General features: G+C 41.4%; 1 protein-coding gene across 3 annotated transcripts in view; it reads right to left on the minus strand.

The window, feature by feature from the left end:
- phldb1b (pleckstrin homology-like domain, family B, member 1b) overlaps positions 1 to 12313 on the minus strand; it is a 139230-nt gene that overhangs the window by 106602 nt on the left and 20315 nt on the right. The window contains exon 1 of one of the 3 annotated variants that reach the window (XM_061718725.1): positions 5702 to 5818. The exons of the other annotated variants lie outside the window; for them this stretch is intronic. The gene's annotated coding sequence lies outside the window, so the exon portion shown is untranslated. Of the gene's footprint in view, positions 1 to 5701; positions 5819 to 12313 lie in introns of those variants that run through there. 3 annotated transcript variants of the gene reach the window in all.

A 12313-nucleotide genomic window follows, 5' to 3' on the forward strand; every position in this document is an offset into this window, starting at 1 on the left:
TTTTTTTACTAAAATGAGACATTTTAACTAGAAATAAGACAAATATTCTTGTTAAGATTGTGAGTTTTTGCAGTGATCCATTTTACTAATCCTGTGAAGGACAGAGTCATATTGATAAGTTCAGAAAAGTGTTTTTTATTGTTGTGTTTTGATGTATTTGATGTAAGCCCAGTGGATATTTAAAGCTTACAGAAGGCTGCATTTAACTGCTGCTATGTCATTCCTGCAGTATTTCTGCAGGTGTTTTGGTCACTGCTATTATTTGTAATATATTATATTATTTGTAATCAGCACAAATTATCTGTCCCCATATGATAAAATCCACCATCCCCCCTGATTTATTTTACAACTCGAGTACTGCTCATAATAGTGATATTATCTAGTACGAAATGATATTTGAAACAACAACAGATTTGATAAGAACTTTAGCAAGGACCAGATGGACGACACACCACAACAAAAACAAGTGGCTATAGGGATTTCCACTTCAAGTGGAAAAAGGAAGAAAACACAGAAACGCTTGGCCCATAAAGAAGCTAATAGCACTTTTTTAAATCTAAAACAATATTAGTGTAAACATGTAACTGGCGGTACATAAGTGAATGTCCAAACATGAACAGACTGAAACTGTCCCGCTGAGCAGGTGAACTCAGACAAGTGCAGGTTCCAGTAAATACAGACCCAGTCTTTCTCAGATTACTGTCTCCAGTGAACGCACAAATGACAGCTCAGAGACGTCCCAAACCTGCAGCGTTTAGGACGCTACCTAATGGGGACTCTGACTAAACCCTGAGATCACGTCCAGAGATGACTCACATCCACCGGCAGCCACACACTCCTGGAAACCTGCACTGCAGTCGCGGTGGGTTGAGATACTTCACGTTTGTCTTGTCACCTCATTTCATCTGTTAACACACATCAGACCTGCAACACCAGCAAAAACCAGTATCCAGGAAGGTCTGGGTCTTTGAGGAGCAGAGATGGACAGAGACTCCACATTACCAACAGGTCGGTGTGGGTTGGTATGGAAGGTTCTGGGTTGATCTAGACGGTTATAACTCAGGACACGTTCACATATAGCCGGGTATTTATAAAAACTGATATTTCCCCCTCTACGTTTTGAAAAGTACCATCATTTACACTAACCCACATAAATACATTGTTAAGGTGCTATGAGCAGCCAGACCTGCAGGGGGCAGTGTAACGAGAAGATAAAGTCATGCTAGCCAATCAGAGTCCTGGAAAAAAACATCAACAAATGACCCGAGTAACTTCCAGTTACTTCCAAGATGAACCAGAGTCTTTCGTTTGGAGTGACAGAGAAGTGGAGTTACTTTTAAGTGTGACTTTAGAATATAAAACAGGTAAAATACAAGAAAATATTGACGGTGGCCAAACGTCGCACACATGACGCTGGTGACGTTTCTGTGACATAATGTGACGTTCTGAAGCCTAAATGTCTGTTTCTCTCTGTTTACAAGCAAACGTGAAAACAGAATTTTTGAAAATCTCCACTTTGACTGGAGTTTTCAGAAATTATCATTTTTGGAGACTTTGAGCTTTGTTTTCGTGTAAACGAACGGCCAAAACGCATGAAAACGCCACCGTTTTTGCTACGTGTAAACGGGGCCTAAGTCTATATTGGTTTAGAAAGTTCTAAGTCAATCTATAGGTTGGTCTACAAGGGTTTGGGTCAGTCTGGAAGGTTCCGGGTATTTTTGTTCAATAAAATGAAAGCAAGCGAGGAAGTTACAAATAGTTCTTTATCTGAAGTTCCATCTTCCTTTCATCGAAACTATCAACACATGGTTTTTATGACGTTTTCACAGCGGGACTGACAGCGAGGGTCCTCACTGTTAAATATGACTCTTAACTGATGTTTTAACTGAAGACAAAATTCTGCACCAAGAAAAAAACTAAAAAACTTCAGGGCCCTGGAGTTGATGACGGCTCTTTGAAGAACTGAAGAACCTTGATGTAACATCAGCCCCCCGCAGGACTTTAACGTTTAACTGGCTGTTTCTTTGGTAAATGTGGGCCGCTCCATTTCTCTAGCGTCGTTAAGAAATGTTTGAACAGTCAAGCTGCTCCACCCTTCTCCACCTTAAACTGGGGACTGAACAGGGACACCAGTGGGGTGAATAACTGGGAATGTGGCGTTCCATTGCTCAGTGTTTCCCAAAGATGCAGGGCAGGTCAGCATTCCAGCTTCATGGAGGACAAAGAGGCTCTTTGAGCAGCAATAATTTTCAGAACGATGAGTGGGAGCGCTGCTGGAGCGCTGCTTCACACCGGAGATGCTACGGAATCACAGGAGCACTCCAAAAAAATTAAAGCACAACACGAATTGACTCGTGAAAAGCATCCTCCAGGTGACAGCAGCTACATTCACAAGTCGGAGTGCAAAACAGGAAAAATAAAGGGCAATGAAATGAAATGATTTACACATAGCCACATAGACATATACACACACACACACACTCACACACACATACATATATATATATTCATACATGCACACATACACATACATAAACACACACACACACTTAGCCACACATACATATACACGCTCTCACACACACACACACACACACACACACACATACAGCCACTCAGTCATATACATATACACACACGCATACACACACATAGCCACACACACATACACAGCCACACAAACATATACAAACACACACACACACACGCACGCTCTCTCTCTCACACACACACACACACACACACACAAACACACACACACACACACACACACACACACACACACACACACACACATACAGCCACTCAGTCATATACATATACACACACGCATACACACACATAGCCACACACGCATAAACAGCCACACAAACATATACATACACACACACACACACACACATAGCCACACAGACATGTACATACACACGCACGTATACACACACATACACACACACACACACATAATCATATACATACACGCACACACACACACACACACATAATCATATACATACACGCACACACACACATAGACATATACACTGTCTTGTTCACCTGCATGCTTGCTCTGTAGTTTTGGGGTTAGTTAATCGCGGTAGCTTAGCTTAGACTGTGATCGGATCTCGAGATTTGGGTCGATTGCTGCTCGTGTTTTGGTCGGCTCCGTGTCGGTTTTGTGTTTCGTTTGTGGTTTTTGTTGCAGATTACCAGTGCTTGACGTGTGCCTCCATGTGTTCTTGCTTCCTGGATTGGCAGTGGATGTATGAGGAAATTTGTTCCCCCATAGCGTTCTCAGGAAGAAGAGACGCTGCTGGGCCTTTTTACAGTAATAATGTGGATGGAGTTCACAGTCCAGCCCAGGTCCTCTGAGATGTACAGGCCGAGAAACTTGAAGTTTCTGACCTGCTCCACTTCTTCACGTTGATACTCAGGCCTGAGTGCGGTGTGGTCCTTGTTCTCCTGAAGTCGACGATGATTTCCTTCGTCTTCTTGGTGTTGAGGTGGTTGTCACTGCACCAGGCAGCCAGTGCTTGGACCTCCTCCCTGTATGGTGCCTCATCATCATTGCTGATCAGTCCAACAATGGTTGTGTCATCAGCAAATTTGATGAGGGTGTTGGATCCGTGGGTGGCGACAAGAGAGGGAGCATCCAGCTCGATATCAGCAATCAGACCACAGAAAACATGTGAAACATGTGTCCAGGCTTTGGAGCAACACGTGCCCCCTCCCAGAGATCTGTGTCAGGGAAGACCTTGCAACTTTCATCAAGATAATGCTGGACCACGTACTGCACCTATTGCAAGAGGCATGGCTGTGAAGGTTCAGGAAGTTCTGGTCTTATTTGCTCTTCACAGTTTGGTCGTTCACGTACCCACTGATCCTCCAGAGAACAGATGCTGTCCTGTAAACATTTGCTCTCCTGTTTGTTGTAGACCAAACATCGGAAGCCAACCCAGCACAGCATGGCTTTAGAAGAGGATGACCTACATTTGGAGAGACCCAGGCCAGTCTAGCCTGACACCCATGTTCTTTTATTTTAATATTGAAGTACTGATCCAGTTCTGGAACAGCACGGTGGCTTGGTGGTTAGCACTGTTGCCTCACAGTAAGAAGGTTCCCGGTTCAACTCCCTGGTCCGGCAGGGTCTTTCTGTGTGGAGTTTGCATGTTTTCCCCGTGCCAGTGTGGGTTCTCTCCGGGTACTCCGGCTTCCTCCCACAGTCCAAAAACATGTATAGTAGGTTAATTGGTGATTAGAAATTTCCCGTAGGCAGAGGTGGGTAGTAACGAGTTACTTTTTCTTGAGTAAGTTTTGGGAAATGTTGTACCCAGGAGTAGTTTTGAATCACTATACTTTTTACTTTTACTTGAGTAGATTTGTGAAGAAGAAACTGTTACTCTTACTCCGCTACATTAGGCTACGTTGAACTGTTACTTTTCTTTTATCCCTTTTATCCGCGTACGCGTCAATCTCATGACATCACTGGGTGATTCTTTGGGAAAAATGTTAGTTTTTGCATGTTTTGTCACATTTACACAGACTCAAACACACACAGAGTTTCTATGAGTTCATGTTTGTTCTAGTTCTGCCTGGTTAAAAAAGAAAAGTACAAAGGGTTGACATTTTGTGCTACTTGTGCTTAATGTATTTGTTTATTCTGTTATTATTTTATTTATTAAAGTACTTGAATTTATTTTAAGATTATTTTAATTTAAGCTATTTTTTTTATTAATTATTTTGTTATTTTATTGATTTAATTTGCCTGAAGATGATTATTCTGTACTTTTGTCTGTTTGAATGGTTGTGTTAAAAAAAAAAAATCAGACGTTACTCAACAGTTACTCAGTACTTGAGTAGTTTTTTCACCAAGTACTTTTTTACTTTTACTCAAGTCATTATTTGGATGACTACTTTTTACTTCTACTTGAGTCATATTATTCTGAAGTAACAGTACTTTTACTTGAGTAAATAGGAGCCCATAGGAGTGAGTGTGAGTGTGTCTGGTTGTTTGTCTGTAACTCCTGCCTCTAGCCTGAAATGAGCTGGGATAGGCTCCAGCAGACCCCCGTCACCCTGGAAAGGATAAAGCTGGTATAGATAATGGATGATCCAGTTCTATGTAGGCAGAAGACACAAACCTTCTTCATTTATACTACTACTACTACTGTCATTTAGCAGACGCTTTTATCCAAAGCGACTTAAATCTGAGAGAACAAACACACGGGGAGCAATTAGGGTGTTAAGGCCTTGCTCAGGGGCCCAAGGTGGTTCATCTTGGTTGCCATTCTGGGGCTTGAACCTGGATCCTCCGGACTCAAGACCACCTCTGTAGCCACTAGACTACCACTTATTGACAGTAACTTGTACATCAATCGTAATTTCCTATTATTTTACTTAATGAGGTACAAAAAATCCACTTTGCAGATTGAATCTAAACTGGTGTAGAATAAAGTCCCAGGGTTTAAACCACATTGACCGGCTGTTAGGATCAAGTCTTTCTAAGTTAGAGTTGTGCATCTCTGCTGAACAATGAGCTCTTTGGGGTCAGTGTCAGTCTGACAGGAAATTTGGATCAGCTCCAACTACATCACAGACTAAACGGTGACGGTGAATGACAAGGTCATCACCTCCACAGGTGTCAGGAACCACGGGTTCAAGCGTTTGTCGGATAGACAGATACGACGGCAGCGTCACTCACCCTCCTCCGACTCTGGAGATCTTTACTTTCTCCTCCACTGGCAGCTCAGGGAAACATAAAGTTTAAAATCCAGCAGAAACTCAGAACGGTCCCAGATCCAGCCAGCTGAGGCTCAAGTGTGAACGTTGTTAGTGGTAAACTGTGGAACGAGGGAACCGCGCTGCAGAGGGAGGGAGGGAGGGAGGGAGGGGAAATGGAGGAGGAGGGGCTGCAGCAGCGTGGGATATCCCTACGAGTCATGGAAAAGGACGCTCACAGACGGACTCTTTGTGTCCAAAGGTTGGAGCTCTGTTCTGTTGTGAGGTCACAGTCCGGCCTCTGGAAACTCTGAAGAACTCTGGAAACTCTGCAAGCTGGAGCTGAAGCTCTGGGGAAGCTCTACAGAAACTCTGGAAAGTAGAGCTGAAGCTCTGGGGAAACTCTACAGAAACTCTGGAAAGTAGAGCTGAAGCTCTGGGGAAACTCTACAGAAACTCTGGAAAGTAGAGCTGAAGCTCTGGGGAAGCTCTACAGAAACTCTGGAAAGTAGAGCTGAAGCTCTAGGGAGCTCTACAGAAACTCTGGAAAGTAGAGCTGAAGCTCTAGGGAGCTCTACAGAAACTCTGGAAAGTAGAGCTGAAGCTCTGGGGAAACTCTACAGAAATACTGGAAAGTAGAGCTGAAGCTCTGGGGAAACTCTACAGAAATACTGGAAAGTAGAGCTGAAGCTCTGGGGAAGCTCTACAGAAACTCTGGAAAGTAGAGCTGAAGCTCTAGGGAGCTCTACAGAAACTCTGGAAAGTAGAGCTGAAGCTCTAGGGAGCTCTACAGAAACTCTGGAAAGTAGAGCTGAAGCTCTGGGGAAACTCTACAGAAACTCTGGAAAGTAGAGCTGAAGCTCTGGGGAAGCTCTACAGAAACTCTGGAAAGTAGAGCTGAAGCTCTAGGGAAACTCTACAGAAATGTTAAGGTCTCCAACCCGGAAGATCCATGAAACACTGGTGCTCTCTGGAAACTCTTACAGCTCACTCTGGAAACTGGAACTGAAGATCCATGACAACATGGATGCTCTATGACAACATGGATGCTCTATGACAGCATGAAGGATCCATGACAACATGAAGGCTCTATGACAACATGAACGCTCTATGACAACATGAAGGCTCTATGACAGCATGAAGGATCCATGACAACATGAAGGATCCATGACAACATGAAGGATCCATGACAACATGAAGGATCCATGACAGCATGAAGGCTCTATGACAGCATGAACGCTCTATGACAACATGAAGGCTCTATGACAACATGAAGGCTCTATGACAACATGAAGGATCCATGACAACATGGATGCTCTATGACAACATGGATGCTCTATGACAGCATGAAGGATCCATGACAACATGAAGGATCCATGACAGCATGAAGGCTCTATGACAACATGAAGGCTCTATGAATGAATGAATGAATGAATGAACGAATTAATCTTTATTTCGGCTTGTAAACACTTTTTTTTACAAAACAAGATGAAAAGGTAAAATAAACATTTATTTTGCAGAAAAGCTGCAGCTGAAGCCGTAGCTTAGGATCAGCTTAAATATGAGACATTAGCTTTTACTCCGTGGAAACAAACAATACATAAAGAAGACAAAAATAAGTAAGACAAAATATAAAATTGACGTTTCACATTCTAGAATGTATTTGATAATATACTTTATAATTATAGTGTTTTATATTTATTTACAGTATTTTCTTTAAACATTTCCTTAAACTTGAAGATAGAACTACACATTTTTAGGTTGTTATTACAACTATTCCAAATTTCTCTAGCCTTAACTGATGTACATCTCTTTTTAATATTAGTTCTTGCTGTCGTCGTCTCAAACATGAGTTTCCCCCTCAGGTCACAACGGGTTTCTTTTATTTGGAACAAATCCTGAATGTAGTTTGGAAGCAGTTTCTGCTGGGCTTTAAAGGCAAATAGAACAGTTTTCTGCTCTGCTATATCATGGAATATTAGAGTATTATATTTAATAAAGAGATTATTTGTTGGTTTATAATAGTCAGATCTATTAATTATCCTTAACGCTCTTTTCTGTAACAGGAAAATAGGGTTTGTATTTGTTTTATAGGTGTTACCCCAAACCTCCACACAATAAGTCATGTATGGAACTATGAGTGAGTTATACATCAAAAACTGTGCTCTTTGACAGAAAAAACAATTTGTTTTATTTAATATTGCTAGGGTTTTAGACATTTTTGATTTTACACTATTTATATGGGATTTCCAGCTAAGTTTATCATCAATTATTACCCCCAGGAACTTTTTTTCATATACTCTTTCTATTTCCATACCACTAATTTTAATTGTTATTTGATTTTTTTTTCTAGTGCCAAAAATTATGAACTTAGCTTTAGTTAGATATAATGATAACTTATTCATATCAAACCATGCCTTCACATTTTTCAGTTCTCCTTCCACCACATTCAGCAGCTGTTCCAAATTCTTCCCTGAACAATAAAGGTTTGTATCGTCAGCAAACAAGACATATTTTATTATTTTAGACACTTTACAAATATCATTTATATATAATATGAACAATGTAGGACCCAGCACTGAACCTTGGGGGACACCGAAGGTGACTCTTTCTAGTTCTGATTTAACATTATTTAATTCAACATATTGAAATCTATCAGCGAGATAACTCTTTATCCATGAAAACATGAAGGCTCTATGACAGCATGAAGGCTCCATGACACCATGAAGGCTCCATGACACCATGAAGGCCTCTTGAGGCTGAGGTTTCCCTTCAGGATCACCATCTTCACCATCTCCAGCACCAAACCCCCATGAACCTGAATGTTGTCACATCGGCCCTGTTGCCACGGTTGCAGATGTGGTAAATACTCAGCGTCAGAGTGAGCAGAGCTCCCTGAGAGCGATTGTGTCTTTGTTTCAGGATGAAACGGAGGCCCGGAGGCCAAATAATAAAATAAAAACACAATAAAGGCAGGAAGCAACGAGGAGGAAGGAGAGAAAGGCAGTGACCTCCATGTGTGAGACAGATGCTCCAGCTGCTACCGGCACACACTGTCCACATGTTTGTGCACAAGTTAGGACCCCCTGCTTAAGCCCAAGACTGCTTTCTGTGCACAAACAAACGTAACCACAGCAGGTCTCAGCAAGTATCAGACAGTACAACCTCAGACCAACAGTCTATACTTCTCATTGTGTCATTATCCATTTACAACTGAAGCCAAAGCAACATACAGGCAGTCTAAAGACCCAGATATAACATATGAAATACAAAATAAGAGCATGGAAGATTCTGATGTAGAAAATAAAAGCCCATAACTTTATTAATTAACTCCGAATGGACTAATGGATTAATGGTCAATGCTGATAACTTAAAGGAGCATGAGGCTCCTTTTAAGAAATGAGACTCTCTAGCGCCACCCTTCACCACGACGGCCGTTGGGGGTACTGCAGCCAACAGTGAAGCCGGCACGGGAGAACGGGGAGAACGCGCATGCAGCGTCAACTGACGTCACATTCGCAGGACGGTGCGGGAAACTCCGGCCCGGAATTGCAGCACATTTTGCAGCACACAGCCTGTTCAAGGCAACGGAGAGATACACTAGAGGGCTCATTCTTTTTGGTTTGGAACGCTTGATCTGACATTATTACTAGAAAACTTAAAACATATACACATTTTTTTCATAAATCCTCCCTCAATCCGGCCTCAAGCTCCTTTAACTCCACATTTATCTTTGATAATTAACTCCATAAAACAGTCTGCCTGACAGCAGGTTATGATGTGGAGCCGGCACGCTTTTATTGTGGGCCAGAACCAGAACAGCTCTGCAGCTGGACCATCTTCAATCAAGCAGAGGTTCATTCTGGCAGCCCTGTTTTCCAGAACGTTTTTTTTTTTTTTTTTTTTTCAGAACAGTTATATACAGTTATATAAATATATATATATATATATATATATATATATATATATATATATATATATATATATATATATATGTATGTATGGGATAATGCCCGACGAGGTGTCCATTAACATAAATATATGGACGACGCGGAGGCGTGAACCATCCTCCGCTCCACCTCGAAGGGCATTATCCCGCTTATACCACGGTCACTTACCAAAAAACATAAATATTTAATCAGTTATTCATGCTTTAATGTGTTTTCAGTTGAAATCATTAGTTTTATAACAAGCCACAGCTGAGCGGCTGGCCGGATTATTTAATCTCTCATCTGCAGCCGTTGTAACCTGGTAAATTACAAAGTTTTTTAACAAGCCATAACTCAGTCGGGGGATATTCCAGTCCGTTCAGCTCCACTCGGCTACTCTCTTTTCTCTCCTCTTCTGCATCCCAGTCATCAAAATTGTTAAATTCACCAAATAAATTAAAAGAAATTACAAAATCACTCATGTCTCTGTCCTGCGGTAGCCGGCTCTTCTTCTCTGAATCTCTATTGCCGTGGTTACCACCTGGGATTTGATTCAGCGCAATGATATTAAAGATATCAGGCAATTTGACCGAACTTGTTTTCTAGGTGTAGGTTATCACTTTTAATGGACACCTGCCAGCCAATCAGAATCCAGTATTCACACAGACCTTGGTATAAATATATATATACAATATGGATGGATGGATGGATGGATGGATGGATGGATGGATGGATGGATGGATGGATGGATGGATGGATGGATGGATGGATGGATGGATGGATGGATGGAGAGCAGCTCTGTCCAAAACTCTGAATAAAGGACCGTGATTGTAAGCATGCAGCAGTGTTCTCATGCTCACTGTCATGTTGGAGTTGTACAGCTGCCAGTGATGGGTGTGGGTGTGGTTCGCTGTAGCAGCAGCACAGAGATTGCTAATCACCAGCTACCTCTAAAATCCCTGCCAGCTGGAGACTGAGAGGAGCTGCTGTCTGCAATCTTTAAACGAGAAGCCAAATAAACGGAGAAAGGCTCCTGAATCCCGTCTTTCAGGGTTCTGTCTCCGAGGAGATGACTCTGCCCAACGCTGGTTGATCCAAAACAGGAAAACGACAGATGACACTAAATGCTAAGTCGCTAAAGATAACAGGTAGCTGTTTGACACCAGCGACTGAACTGTACCTGTTATTCAAAAGACCCCCCAATACAATTGTTGTTTTATATAATTTTGTCCGATGCGGTTAATAAAACTCATCCCGGTCCAGTTGTCCTGGATGTGGCACCGAACACGGGAGACTGATACTGGTTCTAGGGTTACCACCTTTCAGAAATAGAAATAAGGGACGCTCCGATTTCAGCAGCGCAGGCGCCAAAAAAAGGGACATCCCCAAAACTTCTAAACTGCATAGAAATGTATTTATTTTATATGAAAAAACTAAATGCTTTGATTTAAAGTTTAAAGTGCTTTAATAGCATTGAACTTGCATGACTGTACAGACAGACAACCATATAGCAACTGAAATATCCTCCCATGATGTGTACGTCCATCAGCCCAGATGTAGAATAAAGCTACAGGTGAAGGTCGGAACATTAGAATATGGTGTAAAAGTTAATTTATTTAAATAATTCAACTTAAAAGGTGAAACTAATATATTACAGTGTCATTACATGCAAAGCAAGATATGTTAAACCTTTATTTGTTATTATTTTGATGATTGAATTGTTTATTGATTTCATAATATAGAGATTTTTTCATTTGGGGTTTTCATAAACTGTGAGACATAATCACCAAAATAATAACAAATAAAGGCTTGAAATATCTCACCTTGAATGTAGTGGGAAATAATATATTTGTTTCACCTTTAGTTGAATTTACTAAGAATGAAGTTTTGCAATATATTCTAATTTTCCGACCTTCACCTGTATATTATTACATCAATAAATAAGATCATAATATGTGTCTGTATTGGTTCAATACGGAACGCAACTTTTAATTCCCAATTACGGAACAATTCCGTATTTTAAGGGACGGGTGGCAAGCCTAACTGGTTCTGACATGTTAACCTGGAGGTCAGTGGAGGTGAACTCACTGTTGAAGGAGCCGCTAGTGGTGGTTTATTGAAGTACTTCTTCTTCTTCATATGTAGATCCTTGGTTCTAGAGGGCTGAGTTGGGATTAGGTCCCCCAGGTCCCGCAGGACCCAACGCAAATCTGGTGGGAGCGGGCGGTTTGAACTTTGCTGCAGGCGGCTAAAAAAAACACTGCGGGATCGGGATGTAGCCTAAGATGGAAATCAATTAGGTGGAAAAGAACCTCAAACAAGGTCTTTACAAGACAAAGCAAGGCCAGTCAGATATTTGGAGATACTTTGTTTAGTGTCTGTGGAGCATCTTTGAAGAGACGCAGGGATTGGAACCTCAGTCGGTCAGAAACATTCTCTTCCTCCACAGCAATGTAATGGCCAAGTAATTCATTTGTTAAATTAATTTGATTCATTCGTTAACTTTGTTTATTTTATGTTATTTATTAGTGTTATTTGAGCCACTCACAGCTACTCTCGTTGCTATAACCTCAATCACATAATTGAAATGACAACAGCTCCCTGATGCCTCTGCTAGAGTGCCTAAAGGACATTAAGGCCTTGATGGCATTAAACTTTTTAAATTT

The sequence above is a fragment of the Cololabis saira genome, chromosome 4 (genome assembly GCF_033807715.1).
Source record: "Cololabis saira isolate AMF1-May2022 chromosome 4, fColSai1.1, whole genome shotgun sequence".
In the NCBI taxonomy this organism is placed as follows: domain Eukaryota; kingdom Metazoa; phylum Chordata; class Actinopteri; order Beloniformes; family Belonidae; genus Cololabis; species Cololabis saira.